Below are 18,826 nucleotides of genomic sequence, written 5' to 3' on the forward strand. Positions count from 1 at the left end.
AGTGATTGCAAGAATGTGATTAGTAAAGTCTCATAAATAATGTCTTTAATTTTTAAATCTCACTAATTACAGGTATTTATTAGTCTTCACTGCACTGAGAGACAGAAGTGCTTCTGCCTCTTTTATTTTAAAATATGTAAACTTAGAGTTTGTTTTTACTTCAGCCAAAATCATTCAATTCATTTCCTTTTTTAGTATGTCGTTTTATTAAATATTTACTAGGATGAAGGGTTATTTAGATTGTTGGATGTCACCAAATGAACTAGAATAATAGAGCAGAGGTATTAGTATGCATAGTTGGAATCCAGTAGCATTCCTCATTGCTATAGCCCTTCCAATGGACCTGACAGTTCATCTAAACTCTGATTCTTAAGATGCTTTCACATCTAGGTCCTTTGAAGCAGTTTTTTTTCAAACCTTGGAGCAATTGCTTCAGTAGTCCAGTTCATTTAGGTAGAAATGACAATGCCATTCACACTTAATATAGGTGCGGACTGAAACAACTGCATCAAGACACTTTGGAAACGGTGTATTTGGTGTAGTACCTAACAAGCCCTGTAACGGTTCGGGTGAGGTATGGTATGTAATCTGACACTGGAATGACCCAACTACAGGGAAATGCTGTGCACTATGGGGAACTTCTCAGTTTAAAAATAAATCCACATATGCATCCAAGTTTACATAAAATAAGTCTCTCAAGAACTATAAAAAAAATAGATCAGATAGCAGTTGACTGTGTAAAAAAAAAAGAAAAAGATATAGATTGACTTGTGATCCAGATGCATTTTTGCACTACCTAAACTAAAGAGATGCATTTTTGCAGTACCTAAAGTGTTACCCAAATATTTCCAAGTGAACGTTGTTAATAGTTATCAATCAAATTCTTTCTTAGAGGATCTGTGCAGAACGTTTTTAAAACCTGACCAGATGCCTGAACCACCTCAACTGACTCCTCACAATGTGGAGGAGCAGTGAATCTACTCCAAGTCTCTCCCGGATAACTGAACTCCTCACCCTATCTCTAAGGGAAAGTGCAGCCACCCTGTGGAGAAAACTCTTTTCGGCCGCTTGTATCCGCGATCTTGCTCTTTTTTTTGGCTCAGCATGCCACATTGATCCGTCTGTCAACCTCCCGTTCCATTCTTCCCTCACTCATGAACAACACCCCAAGATACTTGAACTTCTCCACTTTAGGCAGTAATGTGTTCCCAACCCGGAGAGAGCATTCCACCCTTTTCCGGCAGAGAACCATGGCCTCGGATTTAGAGGTGCTATCTCTCATCCCCGCCGCTTCACACTCAGCTGCGAACCGCTCCATTGAGAGCTGGAGGTCACTGTCCGTTGATGCCAACAGAACCACGTCATCCACAAATAGCAGAGACAAAATTCTGAGGTCCCCGAACCAGACCCTCTCCGCTCCTTGGCTGCGCCTAGAAATTCTGTCCATAAAACTTATGAACAGAATCGGTGACAAAGGGCAGCCCTAGCGGAGCTCAACCTCAACAGGAAATGAGTCTGACTTATTACCGGCAATGCGGACCAAGCTCCTGCTCCTCCTCCTATACAGGTACTGAATGGCTCGTAATAATGAGCCATTCAGTCCCCGTACTCTTGAAGCACACCGCACAGGATGCTTCGAAGGACACGGTCGAATGCCTTCTCCAAATCCACAAAACACATGTGGACTGGTTGGGCAAACTCCCATGTCCCATCCAGGATCCTGGCCAGTGTGTAGAGCTGGTCCAGTGTTCCACGGTCGGGACGGAATCCGCATTGTTCCTCTTGAATCCGAGATTCGACTATCGACTGAACTCTCTACTCCAGCACCCCTGCATGAGTACTGGGGAGGCTGAGGAGTTTGATCCCCCTATAGTTGGAGCACATCCTCCAGTTACTCTTCTTAAAAAGGGAGACCACCACCCCGGTTTGCCAGTCCAGAGGCACTGCCCCCGATGTCCATGCGATGCTGTGGAGATGTGTCAACCAGGACAGCCCCACAACATCCAGAGCCTTGAAGAACCCAGGGTCCCACCACCTCGGAGCTTTTTAACTACCTCGTGACTTTGGCCCCTGATATGGATGCCCCCCCACCCCCACCCCACCCCCCCCGGAGTCCTCCAGCTCTGCTTCCTCTAAGGAAGACATGCTGGTAGGATTGAGAACAACCTCGAAGTATCCTTCCAACGGTCAATAACGTCTACAGTGGAGATGGGGCCCTGCTGACTTCCACTGTAAACAGTGTTGGTGGAGCACCGCTTTCCCCTTCTGAGGCGTTTGACAGTGAAACCTGGAGATGTATGATTGGGAGGAACGGCCTCCCCAGTCTAAACTCGAGTGATGTTCAGTTGTTGGACTTCTGTGCTGGTCATGGATTGTCCATAACGAACACCATGTTCGAGCATAAGGGTGTCCATAACTGCACTTGTCATCAGATCTGCGACCTTATGTCTTGGACACTCAGGTGAAGAGAGGGGCTGAGCTGTCAACTGATCACCACCTGGTGGTAAGTTGGATCAGATGGCAGGAGAGGCTGCCGGACAGACCAAGCAGACCCAAATGTATAATGAGGGTCCGCTGGGAACGTCTGGCAGAAGAACCGGTCGGAAAGATCTTTAACTGCCACCTCCAGCAGAACTTCAATCTTACTCAGAGGGAGGGAGGCGAAGGACATTGAGTCTGAATGGGCCATATTCCGAGCCTCCACTGTCGAAGCAGCAGAACGGAACTGTGGCTGCAAGGTTGTTGGTGCCTTTTGTGGCGTCAATCCACGAACCCGGTGGTGGACACCTAGGGTTCGAGAGGCCGTCAAGTTAAAGAAAGAGTCCTATCGGGTCTGGTTGATCAGTGGGACTCCAGAGGCAGCTGAGGGGTACCGGCAGGCCAAGCGTGTGGCGGCATCGGCTCTTGCAGAGACAACAACTTGGGCATGGGAGGAGTTTGGGGAAGCCATGGAAAATGACTTTCAGTCGGCACCAAGAAGAACTGCCATTTGGCACATAAGCGCAAACAACAGTCAGAGTCCTTCCCACAACTCAAAGGCACAGGGAAGCAACCCTCTCGTCCAACGGGGAGAACCCCAACGTGCAGGCCTCGAGCTGGGGGGCCAGAAGCAAGCCCACTCCTGCCCAGCGCCTTTCACCCACAACAACTCCAGAGTGGAATAAAGTCCAGCCTCTCTCAAGAGGAATGGTTCCAGAGCCCAGACCATGCATAGAGGTGAGCCCGACTATATCTAGCCGGTACCTCTCAACCTCTCACACCAGTTCAGACTCCTTCCTTGACAGGTAACATTTTATGTCCCTAGAGTCAGTTTCGGTAACCGAGGGTCAGAATGCCAGGGCTCCCGCCTTCGGCCACCACCCACATCACATTGCACCCGACCCCTATGGCCTCTCTTGCATTTTAAAATATGCAATTAAATTGATGAAGCAGATTCTCTTCCCCTTCTTTATTCTATTTATTTATTTACTTATTTTTCCTACTATTAAATTTTACTCTGTTGGCCTAGCTCTCTTTCTCATGGGTAGGGGTTGATTTGATTCGTACTTAGTTTTGTAAAATTTGAGTTGCTTGTATGGAATATTATTTGATTTTAATAAATTCAATAAAATGTGTAAAAAATAATAATTATTATTTACAGACTTAAAGATAGTAGACAAATTATTAGAGTAAAAGAGGTGACATTTATGCTGTTGGAGTGTAAATTAACTTTATACATTTGTCTGAATGAAACTGAAGTACTTCACTGTGAGCCCTTTGCACAGCTTGTCATAGAGTCGCTTAGATAATATGCATACCTTCTGTAACATAGAAGGTTTGTATTTTTATGTGTTCCTCTACCAATCAAATAAAATACATTCTTCCCACAGTGCTCTGCTTGTTAAACAAACCACATAATCTTGTATGTATGTCGGTGCACCAGTGCATGTTTTTTGAAATGTTCATGAAATCTTTTCCAAGGAAAAAACTTAATGCCCAATGAACAAAGTCCATTACACACCCACAGGGTTTTTGTTGTTACTTCTGATTCTCTTAAAAGTTTGTTCTGTGAAATGTAAGTGGAGACTGAAACAAAGTCACTAATCATCTCCTGATTCAGCACAAAGCAAACAGACAAAACAGTGTGACAAAACCTTTAGACAATCTAATTTTGTGTACCTCTTATTTGGAGGCCACATCAACCACAAAGTGAGTTGGGACACAGGCTGTGAAAAATGTTGGATATTTTTAGTCTTGTGTGTGAAATAAGGGATGAACTCGTTAAAAATTTGAAAAATCGGGTTAGTATGTGACCATATCCACCTACAAATAAAAGTGTATGGACTGATATATGTTGGGGTTAGTTTTGTGACAGTTCTTGTAATATTAATTGGAAAGTCCAGCACTATGGTTCTTTCAGTGTTAAAAAGTTTAGAAATACTTTGTCAACTATTATAGGCATTTGCTTTCAGGAAGCTTAGGTCTATTCAGAGCTTCTGTAAATTCTTCATAGCTTTAGTGATGCCTGGCAGCTTTGTCAGACTTAAATACACAAAGAGCACAGATGGTTTATAACTGAAAACTTTTCTTAAAGTGGAAATTGTAGTGGACTTACAGTACAGAATGTAAAGTCATTGAGTTTCTGTTCATGGCAGTTGTTTTACACAATCTTACTAAAACTTACAATTGTGGCACCAGAGAACCTTGTTGATTCATTCAGTTTGACCATTTCTGTGAGTGTTACTTCAAAGATGGGCTGTCTTAAACTTAGAGTAGACAACTTTCTAATATCTACTGTAGATACAAACATGAAGCCCCAAAATAATATAGGCTGAAAACCCTATTACTAGGTATGATTAATGAAAGAATGTTGGCAATATACATTTAAAATGCAGTTTGAATATGCAGAATACAAATGTGTTTAAAATTCGTAGGGCTTCAGACATATATATTGCCATGCAGTACATGTGGAATAACTCCTGCAATGCTTTATATCCATATATTTTTTTTGTCACTTGTCAAGACGTTGGCTTCATTTTGTTGTGCTTTCAGATCTTTGTAGAGAACAACTGTAGAAGGTCAAGATGAAAGCAGACAGTGTATCTGCAGGAGCTTGCATGTAAAGAATGAGTGCAGTATTGGTTTTGTACATTTGCTTACACAGTTTTGTAAGTTTAAAATTCAGCACTCATTGCCCATCATATGCTTTTGTCAGCTACCGTTGAACAGACAGTACTAGTGCATCATTTGTCAGAGTATTTTATTTTTAACATGAAAGTGTTGGTAAATTCATATTTCATATCAAGCTCTTTCTTCAGCATTATGAAAAATCAGAATTAACAAAAAGCCATTATAGAAATTTGGGCAGAGCATTTGTTTAGGAATCTAAGCAGAAGTTCTAACATTTCTAACAGTGGCATTTTTGGCATGAAAGCTCTGGTGGGGTCAAACCAGAATTTTTCTATATGGGTGTTGACTTCTCTAACATAAACATTAAGTTACTTAATTAATAATATCTATCCCTCTTATTAATGACTAATGAGACATGCAAGTTCACACAGCTTTCACGTCACAACAAATATACCAAACAAGGGAATGCTGGTGCCTGGTTTGTAACAACTGGCAACGGATCGTTGTTCTACCCTGTGACACACCATGTAGTGGCGATGTTGGCACCAGACTACATTGTGGGCATCTTGTACTTGAGACTTGAGAGATGTCAGACATGGAGACACACACAAAAATTTGGTATTTACAAAAACAATAGAGGGTTTTATTTTCAGGTGCACAAAAACAGAAATTTCCCAAGCAAAAATAGTGAATAAAATTTACAGTGGTTTTTGACAGTCCCAAAATGAAAATAATCAAAAAACAAAAATGTATTAATACAAAAATAGTAGTCTTCCTAAATAAAAACACAAGCAGGAAGAATCTATGCAAAACACTGTCCTTTCAATGACTAAAAATATTTATAAGAAGAAACAAGTGTATATTCAAAAAGGACAAAAAATAATGTACCACAAACTCAGACTATTTAAATACCTTCACCAAAACACTACTACTAGGAGATATCTATATCTATACAAAATAAAGGACAAGCTGCTATACTTGGTATACTGCCCAGAACTGCTATACCAAACTCACTCTTCCCACGACCGAGTCAAAAGAGACAACCCCTAGAGGCATTAAGTGCCTTTTATACCGGGGTACTAAACTCCCCTCCAATCCTGCATCACGCCGTTCCCTTTATCCAATAACAGCTGACACAGGTGCATTCCATGTATGTCCTACGCTCAATTCCTGCAAGGCCTGTAATAAAATGCATGACAGCCTTGCCTGCAAGTAAGCAAGTGCTAGTGCACTCTCGATGCAGTCGAGTAGTCCAAATTCACTAAAGTAAATTACTTTGTTTGTAATTCTAACTGGAAAATTGCATCTTGTGAACATCTTTACATAACTAAAGCATGCATGTTTGAACTCAACTAAACCAACTTTGTCAGCAACAGGTGGTTATGGAGATGCTCAACTTCTAGGCAAGGCACACGCGACATGCGCCACATGCCGCAGTCCTCCTGAAGCCAAGTGCGCCCCGCACTTTGACAGTTTTAAAAGATAAGTGTTTTTTCTTTGCTATGTATAAGTCATGTTTATACTATACTTAAGGCATTTTTCCTTTACATTGGTAATGCCTGGCAGGCAAATTACCATATACCCTCTGACATCAATATCATCTGACAAAATACAGCCATTTAGGTTTAAATGGTAAGTTAACTGAGAGCCTCACAACCAACCGCTGCTCAGGAAAATATAATTGGCAGTAAACTTCCTAAATTGAAATGGCAACTCCTCAACCTTACAACTGAACAACTTTGACTTGAAAAAGGAGAAATCACAGTAACACTTGAAAAAGTAAGGAAACTGCACAACTCAAACTCAAGATGTTTGCTGGTCAGAATGAGGCCAGCAAACAATTGAAAATACTAATTTTTACATACATGTTTGTTCTTTCTACTCCATGATTCTGTGTTTCTTTGAAACAGGAGCATCATACTGCTGGCTTCTTTTCCACAAAGTGGAAGGAGCACATGTGGGCTTCCTTGGTGGCTTTCTTCAAATTTAAGGCTGTCCTCCTGAGCAGTCAATGAAATTACAATGCAGCATAATGTATTGTATACGATGGATTTCTGATGTTGGTCTCCTTTCATTATTTTGAAATTAAAGTGGCTATATTTAAGGAAATAAATGGTACTGAAGTTATCATATTACTAGTGTGTGCTGTATGGCCCTGACTGGGAGAAGCTCGACCTGAAAGTATAAACACAATAAATAAATAAATAAATAAACACCAACAGGCAGCCCTCATTTTAATACAGACATGATATGACCATCATGATCCATTGCTAAAATGTAACTTTCAGGTTGGACAAGCGCACACTACAGGACCAAACAGTCTATCCCCTCAGCCGGTAACACCTTTACAGCACCAGGCACAAAGATTATGGTGTCAGAGAGTGGCAATATGTTGCCTGTTACTCTAATTTGCAAGAATAAATTTCTCTGTATGTGTGAGAAATTGAGTATTGAAATGTTCAATATGGTTTGTGGTTCCTACTCTGTGGAACTCTTCACTGAAGTTCCTGATGATAGACTAACTAAAACATTTTAACGAAGGCTAAAGACCCAGTTCTCTGGTCTTGCTGTCTAGATAATGGTTTCTGCCTTATACTGTAATACCATGCAGTCATTTTCTTCAATTTATTTCCTTTTTCCAAAGTGAAACCTCCTATATTATTTTTGATTTTATTAAAATCACATAACATTCCATACAAATAAATCACGTTTTACAAAAATAGGTTTGAAACAAATCAACCCTCACCCCTAAAACCTCCAATATTTTTGATAGCATGTCCTTTCCAAGCTCCCCTAGTATCTGATAGTACTGATTTTTGTCTTGTCTTGTCCTCTGGTTTTGATAACATTTTTACTACTCGTTATTTTTGTTTAAGTTTAGATTGTAATTTACTTGCTCCATATAGCAACATGTGATGATTTTAACAATAATGACACTCTATGAAATAAAGATTGACAGATGAATTGGTTTATTGGCATTCAAAAATAGTCTTTTGTATAAAAGTAATCAATTACGTAATTGAGATTGTAATATTAATTATGAACAAAATTATGTGTGTACTAAAAGCGTGTTTTACATCTATAGCCATCTTAATATAGTTTGAACAGACAGAAAAATTAATGTGATTAAAATCTCAGCGACTCACTTGAATTTGACCATGCATCTTGTGTGGTGGATAAACACCTGGGTGGGCTCAGCAGTGTTCTGAATAAAACAATCTGGTTTAGCTGCAGCAGCAGAAAAAGGTTGTTATTCATTCAACAAAGGACTAATTTTCACATCCAACAACTAATCTAGGGTAAGCAAAAGGAAGGCCATGTCAAACATTTCCTTCTCTGATTCCTTTTTAAATGAAATTTTTTTTCTTGTAAATTACTCCTGGTACATATGAAAAAGTTAATATTTTCAAAACAGAAGCATACAGTATATTGCTGTCGAACTACAAAAATATTTTTGCCAAGAAAAGTTTATAACATAACAGCTGTTTCTTATAAAACTAACTGCAGCTAGAAATATTTGCCTATTTATTGTCCCTTTCACCCTAAAAGAATCCTAAACACTTTATGCATGCTATGGAGGGAGCTGTGCCAAGTCACAACAGGAACTTGATTTTTCAAGTTTCATTTTTGCCGTAAAGCACAAATGATTACTGGATTTGCAACTAAAATGGGATTAGTTAGCATAAAGTACTGCTAATTGGAACTCTCTTTATATTCAATCAAACTGATGACTTATTTTTGTAATGTGCAGTACATGTGAAGCATGATGATTCCCCATTGCCTAGTTAATAATGAGAAAATTGTAACATGTTGACATTGCAATTATTAACATGGGTATGAATGGCAGTATTATGGTTATCAGTGCTTCATCAAACAGTGGAGCCAATTCCCTATGTGGTCTGTGCCTGTGGACTGGCATCCCTTCCCAGTTTTGACTAGCTACTGTCAAGATGAGTGTTGCTTAGTAGTGTTGTTCTATGTTACTGTGGAAATCTTTTTCAAATTAATTTTGCATTTTAACAATATTCTTTAAATTATTTTACATTTCATTTGTGGAGCCATAAGGCAATTTATAAACACTATGCATATTAATCTATAATAGACATACATTGTTTATTACTATTGCATTTTAATTTTATTTGTCACTTTCTGTAGTGGACATCATCCTAAGACATTTTATAATATCAGAACTATAGTATAATTTAAAATTAAATTTTATTAGTCTCAGCAAAGACAGATTAAATAGTAAGCGTGAGCAGGTTTTTACTTGACAGCCTTTTGGTTTAAATTCCAATGTCTCAATTGTTGACATCACAACCCCTTTATTTCAAGTAATTGCTCTGTGATGGCAAGTTCAATTTTCTACTCCAAGGTGTTGTGACGATGTGGGTCGGCTCCATGATCCCACTCCTGTTTTGGGAGCCTCTTAGCCTCTTGAATCTGACACCGTAACCGGATGAGCCAGCAGATGAGGACACAACATGAAGCAAGGGGTAGGTGCATAAAATGCTTTTATTAAAAAACAAGTCAAAACAGTGTTCAAGAATGCAGTGAAAATCCATAAAAATAAATAAATAAATAATCCATAAAAAGAACAGTGTCTAACTGGAGGTTAAAATCAGTCAAACAATCTATTACAACAAATTTAAAACATGGCAGGAAATTGTCCTTAAAAACATGAACCTGGGTGCACTCCTTTAAAAGCTGATGTCTCCTTGGCTTAACCGCTAACATTCTACGCTGCCCCTATGCTCGGGCCCCTGTGGCCATCTCTGGCTCCTGGCAGGGCACCACAACAAGCCTTCAACTCCCGCTGCCAGACTCGTGTTCCAGCACTACTTGCAGGATGCCTCTCTTATTCCCCTGCAGCCATACTGCCTATCTTTGGCGAGTTGCTCCAACTGAGCAGCATGAATCAGTCACTTCAGCTTCCAGGTCACTCACTTGGAGTGGCCATCAGGCCCTTAGCATTGGCCGCACACTCCCTCAAGGGACTTCCTCCTGGATGTCTGCCTTCTCTCTTTTTCATTCACACACACCCGTTCTTTTTCTCTTTCTCTTGCCTTCTCTCTCCATCTTTTAACCTCCTTTCTTTTTTTTTTGTTTCACTGGTTCTCTTTTTTCCACACTTTCACATGCCAAGTCTTTCTTATATGCCTTCATGGACACAGTGTCTCAGTTGCACACCGCGGAAGCCAGGGAAGCAATTGAGACAGACCACACCCTCACTGTGACTTCATTAGGCAGATTTGGAGAGAATGGGGGGTCATGAAGTGTGTGGTGCTCCTGATATCTGTGCAAAAGGCCAAAGGACAAAGTCTTTAGAGTCTTGGTCCTTCCTATTTTGCTATATTGCTGCAAGACATGGATACTATCCAATGACCTGACACAAAGACTGGACTCCTTTGGTACGTGTCTCTTTGATGAATTCTTGGGTACCACTGGTTTGACTTTAAGTCGATGCAGCGGTTTCTCACGGAGTCCCAAATGAGACATATTACCTGCATTTTGAGGGAGCTTCAATTATGGCATTATGGCATTATTCCCCGAGTGTGATCCGGTTCGCAGGGTCTTCATTGTTGTGTACTTGAGGGGATGCCCACGTAACACTTGGCTGTGGCAGATAGATGGTCATTTCTGGAGGGTGGGACTGGACTGCATGTCTGGTTTGGGGGCTGCCAACCGGGATCCCAAGCTGTTTCACTGTGTGGTGGGTGCGACAACATGTTGTACCAGTGCATGCTCCCCAACCTGACATGACCTTCCTAACCACAGATTGAAATGGGCAATAAAGTTAAATGCAGATTTGAATGGTGATCTGTGGTTGACTTTATTTGAGCAGATAAGACAGCATAGGGTACATAAGCAGTTTACATGCACGTGGGTGTAAAAGAAGGGTAACACGTGCACATTTTGTTTTTGTGAAAAAATGGCACCAAAAAAACAATTAAGTGGTCAAAGCGGGCTTTTGTTTCAACCCACTTTCTTAATTAGAGCAATTAGACCCTTGCCAATTACAGAAAACAAGTGTTTTCCCTGCTGCCTTTATGAGTCACATCATTATAACCATACGTGTACATAGTGCTTTCTATGTGAAGTCAAAGAGTCTATATAAAATAAAGATAACATTGATGAAAACTTTTCTACCCATTAAGATATCTGTTTCATCCATAATCACAATGTCATTTTCTTTTATGTAAGTAAGACGATTACTTGTTGCTATTGCAAAATTTAACATAATAAATTATGTGATATACTCTGAATCAGTTTTTATTTTGCTATTGTCCACATAACTAGTAAAGTAAACATAAGTAAATGTAATGCCACTCCTGCATATGGTAAATCTAGCTTCAGTTTATTGGAAGTGTATAGAAATTTCAGTGTCTCCAGGAAACCTGATTCAAAAACATATAATCTTAATCTTTCTGTAAAGAGATAGGATTTTAAAAACAATGCTGTGAAAAACGCAATTTTCAGCTTTCTGCTATTCACCTTATTTGTTTTCAGTCATGCATAATCTACTAATCTCAGGCCTTTCTAAGAATTATGTGTAAAATTCCTAAAACTGTATATGCTGATTTTATATTTTTCATCAATGAAATTAAATGTATTATACATTAATTAAATGTTCCAGACAGGGTGGTCTTTTGAAAAAGCAGTATTAATATTGTTATATTAATAGACTTAAAAAGATATTGACAGAAATGTATACATAGACCTACAGAGCTTTGTTCTGTAGTGTTTTTGCAAAATGCACTTTATAGGTTAGTCACAAATCAAGATAATATAGTATATTCAGGGGGTTATGTATAAACTATATGCTAGGTCATCAGACAAGATAACCTGGACTAATATTTCTTTACATTTTGAACAAAACTCAGTTTTTTAATTGTTAAATAGAATGTTAACAGTGTATCTAATACATTAATACAAACTTAACATCAGGAACTTTTCTAAATGTCCAAGCAGCCAAAAAAGTAGAGTCATATCTTTGGTCAAGGATATTTTCCACTGAATAACCTAACTAAAGATCAAAGTGCTACCAAGAGGCATTTCAAGAACGGTTCAGCACTTTGGTGCAGCACTTCTGCCACACCTGGAAGTGCTACTGGGAGAAGATCACTTGGCACCTGGAGCACTTCCGAGTGCTCCACTCTGTAACACTCTCTCTTTCATTCTTTCCTAGGGCATGAAGCAGAAGAGGAAGCAGACAATGGCCAATGGGGAGATGAACCATGTCATCAAAGAACTCCAGGCTCTCGACATCCTGGTCCAGAAACTCCTGTCCAGGCGGAGGCACTTGAGTGATTTGAAGGCTCATCTGCTGGAAAAATTCTCCCCGATATCTGAAATTGTCACAGCAAATTGCGGTTCAGTAACACTGACTCCATGCTGTGCCGCTCACTTTCAAGGCTAAGTGAGCTTCACCCACGTGCCTTGTCGTCGGAGCGACAACGTCAACGATGAAGAACTCGTCCTGTTTCAGCTATGCAGGCGGGAGTTTAAAGCTAGAACACCTCCACTGGCACAGGCAAGCTTCTCTATCCAGAACCGGTTTGACCCTTTCCGCACCCCCAGTATGCCTTCAACCCTGGGTGATGTATTTGTGATTGCAGATTCAATCATTCAAAGCCTAAACATCCCATGCCCTAATCAGAAATCTTTTGTCTCTTGTTTTCCTGTTGCTCGTGTCCGAGATGTTATGAGACGTGCGCCGACAGTCTTCGAGAGGCACAAGAACAGTGCAGTGGGATCCATTGTGATACATGCTGGGGTAAACGACGTGAGATACCGACAGTCAGAGATTCTCAAAGCAGACTTCACAGCACTAATTAAAGCCACGAAGGAGAGGACCCTGGCTCCAAGAATTTTCATCTCGGGTCTTTTACCTCTCGTTAGAAGATTGAACGAGTATTACAGTCATCTGCTGGCGTTAAACATCTGTCTGAAAGGCTTCTGCAAGAGTCAAAACATCGGGTACTCCATTTTAAACAAATTAAATTCTATCATCTTGATAGATTTACCTGATTTATATAAAATAATTTCTCAACTGAGATCCTCCACCTGCGTCCTTGACCCAACACCAACAAATTTTTTCAAAGAAGTATCGGGTGTGCTAATTGATAGTATTCTTGACATAGTAAACTCGTCATTAGATATGGGGGTCTTCCCAGACTATCTTAAGAATGCTGTAGTTAAACCCCTGCTCAAGAAAAATATTCTCAACTTCTCTGCTTTTGAAAATTTTAGACCTATTTCTAACCTGCCTTTCTTAAGTAAAATTCTAGAGAAGGCAGTCATTATGCAGCTTAATGATCACCTCAATAAACATGCTATTCTTGATAAGTTTCAGTTGGGTTTCAGAACAAATCACAGTACAGAAACTGCACTCATTAAAGTAGTAAATGACTTGCGGGTAAATGCAGACGGAGGCCGTTTATCTGTTCTCATCCTCTTAGATCTGAGTGCCGAATTTGATACCATTGATCACAATATTCTTAGAAATCGCCTTAGTCAATGGGTGGGCCTCTACGACAATGTCTTAAATTGGTTTGAATCCTACCTGGCAGGTAAAAAAATTCTTTGTTAGTTGTGGTAATTATACTTCAAAGACACATGATATTCTATATGGTGTTCCACAAGGCTCTTTCCTGGGTCCGCTGCTCTTTTCAATTTACATGCTTCCGTTAGGTCAGATTATCTCGGGGCATAACATGCCATAGCTATGCTGATGACACACAACTGTATTTATCAATAGCGCCTGACGACCCTGACTCTCTTGATTCATTGACACAATGTCTTACTTGTGTTTCTGAATGGATTAGTAGTAATTTTCTCAAATTAAATAACGAGAAAACAGAAATTTTAGTGATTGGCAATAATGGATATAATCCAATACGGTTTATTTTTGTATAGCCCTAAATCACACGGGAAGTGCCGCAATGGGCTTTAACAGGTCCTGCCTCTTGACAGCCCCCCAGCCTTGACTCTCTAAGAAGACAAGGAAAAACTCCCAAAAAAAAAAACCTTGTAGGAAAAAATGGAAGAAACCTTGGGAAAGGAAGTTCAAAGAGAGACCCCTTTCCAGGTAGGTTGGGCGTGCAGTGGATGTCAAAAGAAGGGGGTCAATACAATACAAATATAATGAGGTTATTAGAAATAAACTAGATGCATTAGGATTAAAAGTCAAGACAGAGGTAAAGAATTTAGGCGTAACTATTGTCTCTGACCTGAATTTTAAATCACATATTAATCAGATTACTAGAACAGCATTTTGTCACTCAAGAAATATAGGAAAAGTTAGACCTCTTATAACATTGCAAGGTGCTGAGAAATTAGTTTTTGTTTTCAACGAACTAGATTACTGTAACGCACTTCTCTCGGGACTACCAAAAAAAAGACATCAATCAATTGCAACTAGAATGCAACAGAATGCAGCTGCCAGAATCTTAACTAGGAAAAGAAAATCTGAGCACATCTCTCCAGTTTTGATGTCACTACATTGGCTACCTGTGTCATTTAGAATTGACTTTAAAATCCTGCTTATGGTTTTCAAAGCCTTAAATAATCTCGCTCCATCTTATATTTCGGAATGTCATACACCTTACACTCCAGATCGTAACCATAGATCTTCAAATGAGTGTCTGCTTAGAATTCCAAGAGCTAAACTTAAAAGAAGTAGTGAGGCGGCTTTCTGCTGTTATGCACCTAAAATCTGGAATAACTTACCAATACGAATTCGCCAGGCTAATACAGTGGAGCACTTTAAAAAACTGCTGAAAACACATTACTTTAGCATGATTTTCTCATAGCTTCATCTTAACTTAATCCTGATGCTCTGTATATTCAATTAATTATCATTATTATTCATGGTTTTCATATTCAAAATCCGTACTACCCCTACTTTCTCTTATGTTCTTTTTCCGGTTTTCTGTGGTGGTGATCTGTGCCAGCTTCACCTGATGAAAGCACTGTGATGTCCCTACATTGATGGATTGAAGGCCAGAAGTCCACATGACCATCATCATCAAGTTCTTCCATGAGAACCCTGAATACAATGAAGATTGATTGAGGTCATTTATGTTAGGTAGAATGCCTAGAGGGGGCTGGGCGGTCTCGTGGCCTGTAACCCCTGCAGATTTTATTTTTTTCTCCAGCCGTCTGGAGTTTTTTTTTTGTTCTTTCTGTCCTCCCTGGCCATCGGACCTTACTTTTATTCTATGTTAATTAGTGTTCCCTTATTTTATTTCTTATTTATTTTGTCTTTTTTCTCTTTCTATATCATGTAAAGTACTTTGAGCTGCATTATTTGTATGAAAATGTGCTATATAAATAAATGTTGTTGTTGTTGAGTGAAAGCAATCTGATTTTTATCTGCATGCATAGCATTATGTATCATATACATTTTTGCAGGAAATAAAAAAAAAACTTTGAGTTGTACTGCATTTTTAGAAGATACTATACATTACAACAATTCATATTTTTTCCAAATCATTATCAAAAGTGAAACTTTGATATACTTCTAATGCTGTTCTTAACCATTTTTTGTTGATTACACTTGATCAGTCTTTCCTTATAACACAAAACATACTGTAGTTCTTGAAATATGTCTTGAATTGTATAACAATTCTTCTAAGAAAATATAAAACTTTACTTTAACCAGTTGGCATAATTTCTGAATTCTCTTCAAACCCATTTGTATGATGTAGAACAACACTAGTAGAATTTTACAAATAAAATTACAATTGTTCCTCTAAATAATTAAGATTGGTTGCAGAGAATTAATATGAATTATATAAATCCTTCACCACTTGACAAGAAATGGAGAAACAAAATCTGAAAAAACTGAATTTAGACAAATGGTAGAGATCTTATAAAAGAAAATCAGGCTAAAGTTATCCATGTGAAAGGGTGAATTAGAGAACTAGCTTCAGAAACACCAGTGATTTCGTTTATTAGTGAAAAACGTTATGGATTATGAACATACAGTACCTGATATCTTTTTTTTTTTTTTGTAGTTTTATTTTATTAATTTTCATTGTAATTACTCCATACAAACAGATCAATTTATAACCCAACAAATTTGAAGACAAATCAAACCCCACCCCTGAGAAGGAGAGCTTAGCTAAAGGAAAATTGCTTAAGGCTTTTTAATAAGGCAACATTAAACAAAAGAAAGGGAGAAGTAAATATATATGTAAATAAGAGATGGAGAAGGGAGTTAAATGCGGTAATAGTTATTTCTCTTATTCTAAAATAATATTGATTAAATCCTGCCAGGTTTTGAAAAAATTTTGTACAGATCCTGTAACTGAGAATTTGATTTTTTCCAATTTCAAATAATATAAAACATCGGTTTCCCACTGACTTATAAGAGGAGAATTAGGATTCTTCCAATTTAACAAAATACGTCTGCGTGCCAAAAGTGTAGTGAATGCAATCACCGTTTGCTTGTCCTTCTCCAATTCAAGTCCATCTGGAAGAACACTGAACACAGCTGTTAATGGGTTAGGAGGGATTGTGATACCAAGGCTGTCTGAGAGGCACTTAAAAATTTTTGTCCAGAATGATGTTAATTTGGTGCAGGCCCAAAACATGTGACCCAGTGAGACAGGTGCTTGGTTGCAGCGTTCGTAGGTTGGATCTTTTTTTTTTGAAAGAAGAAAAATATTTTGCTTCCAGAGTAAGTACATGTTGCATATTAGGCACAAGGAAGTAACAATTTTACTTTGCATATGAAAATTTTATTTTAAAAACCCTATCTAAAAATGATATTCAGATACTTCCTCTCTTACACACCAAGGCAGATTGAAAATAGGAAAGACATAATATGAAGTATTTATTCAGAAATACTGATATAGCAGCCATGGTTGATATTTTGTTAGTTAAAGACAAAAAAGTCTTGGTGGATTCTAACAATATATATATAAAATATAAAACACAAAATTTACTGACTGACTGACTGAATAACTAACTCAGTCACTCACTTATCAACTAAAACCCTATTTCCCATTTACTTAAAAAACTGAAATTTGGCAGGATAGTACATCTAGGGCAGTAGTTATCTGCTAAGAAAGGACATTTCAATATATCAGTATTTACAGCTAAAACCTCTCCCACAACAGAAAAACGAAATACCCCAAAATCTACAAAATTGCGTTGACGGATTTGATTTAAATTAGCTAACACATGTTTTTTAATTTGTCAGTATTTATTAATATTATGTTAACTTACATGTTCTGCGCTTTTAATGTGTTTTATGCAAACTAAGGACGGATCAGAAATGATTGATGGGAAATGCAAACAGCACCACTAATAGGGTGGAAAGACGACTGAAGACAGGGTGGTGTCCGGAACAGGAAAAAAGAGATGCAATCAAAATGTGAATTGGAAAGAGAATTGTTTTGCAAAGCTTAAGCACTGTTTTTTGCTGTAGACTACCGTCACTATTAGATGTGACTGGCTCTCATCTCAGTAAATTGTTCCATTCCATCAAACTGCAGCTCCCAGGCACTGAAAATTACAAGAGGGACCACACCTCTCACTCACTTGTCATGGTGCTGCAAACTCCAAAAAGAATCTCTTCCCCAACCCCAGTCTTTGATTTTTGCACAATACCCCATGTCAGTTATAAACAGTGGCCTTTAAATTTCTAATGGGGAATCTACAGAAGTTGTGTCATGACTCTTGAAGCTACTGCTCTGCTCTCCCTTTTCTGGTACTTATGTATATACACTTAAAGCATAGCTTTGCATATACATTCTTATCTGCAAACTTTAAATGGGGACTATATACATCTGACAAAAAGAAATACTGCACTTAAGTGAACAACGTAAACAAATGAAAATCATATGGATTTAACACTAGAATTACCAGAGCCTACGAAAAAACTCGCAGATCCGGCCCACCTTAAATCGCTTCTTAAATCCGTTCACACCTCTCCGCCAGCATCCTTTGTCCTCTAAATGTGCTGATAAGAGACAAGCTGCCAGCTAAAGTAATCTGTGTAGACACATTGTTAAAACAGAAACTTCTCTAAGTAAGATCGGGGGGAGGGGTGATGTTAGAGCGCCTGAGCTCATTCAGTGCAGCAGGAACAACGCACATGTTGATCTTTTTTCTTCTTTCAGTACATGTGCCTTCCCTGTTTATTTATATATCTAATGACTTCTCTGCCTGTCTGTCTCTCTATTACGCAGTGCTCGGTCTGTCTGTGTGTTATGGATCTTAAAAATAAGTTATAAGGACAGTTGTTCCTGTTAATTGCAGTCTCAATTGTTAAAAAAATATTTTAAAAGGAGCATCCTACATGAAAATATAACGATCTCATTAACTGACAGTGCATACCAATTTATAAATTTTATGTCCGTTTGAGGTTAAAGAGAAAAAAAAAAAGCAACACTTCATCCCCAGCGGGGAATCGAACTCAGGTCTGTGAGGTGGCATAGCTGCTGTGCTCTAAGAGGCAAATCTTAGCACGCTACGCCACAGAAGCTGTTGTATCATCCTTGAAGCTTTTGTGAAAGTGTTTATTTGATCTTTGGAACTCGGGCTTTACACATTCTATAGTTTATGCCTACTACATTTTGTAACATTTATTACTAAAATATGATAAAGTTTCTCTTTTAAGAATGTGTTTACACAGATTACTTTAGAAACGGAACACGCATGAAATGCGTGTGTTCCAAATATCGATCTATTATTTCCACTGTAAAAC

The sequence above is a fragment of the Erpetoichthys calabaricus genome, chromosome 6 (genome assembly GCF_900747795.2).
Source record: "Erpetoichthys calabaricus chromosome 6, fErpCal1.3, whole genome shotgun sequence".
In the NCBI taxonomy this organism is placed as follows: Eukaryota; Metazoa; Chordata; class Cladistia; order Polypteriformes; family Polypteridae; genus Erpetoichthys; species Erpetoichthys calabaricus.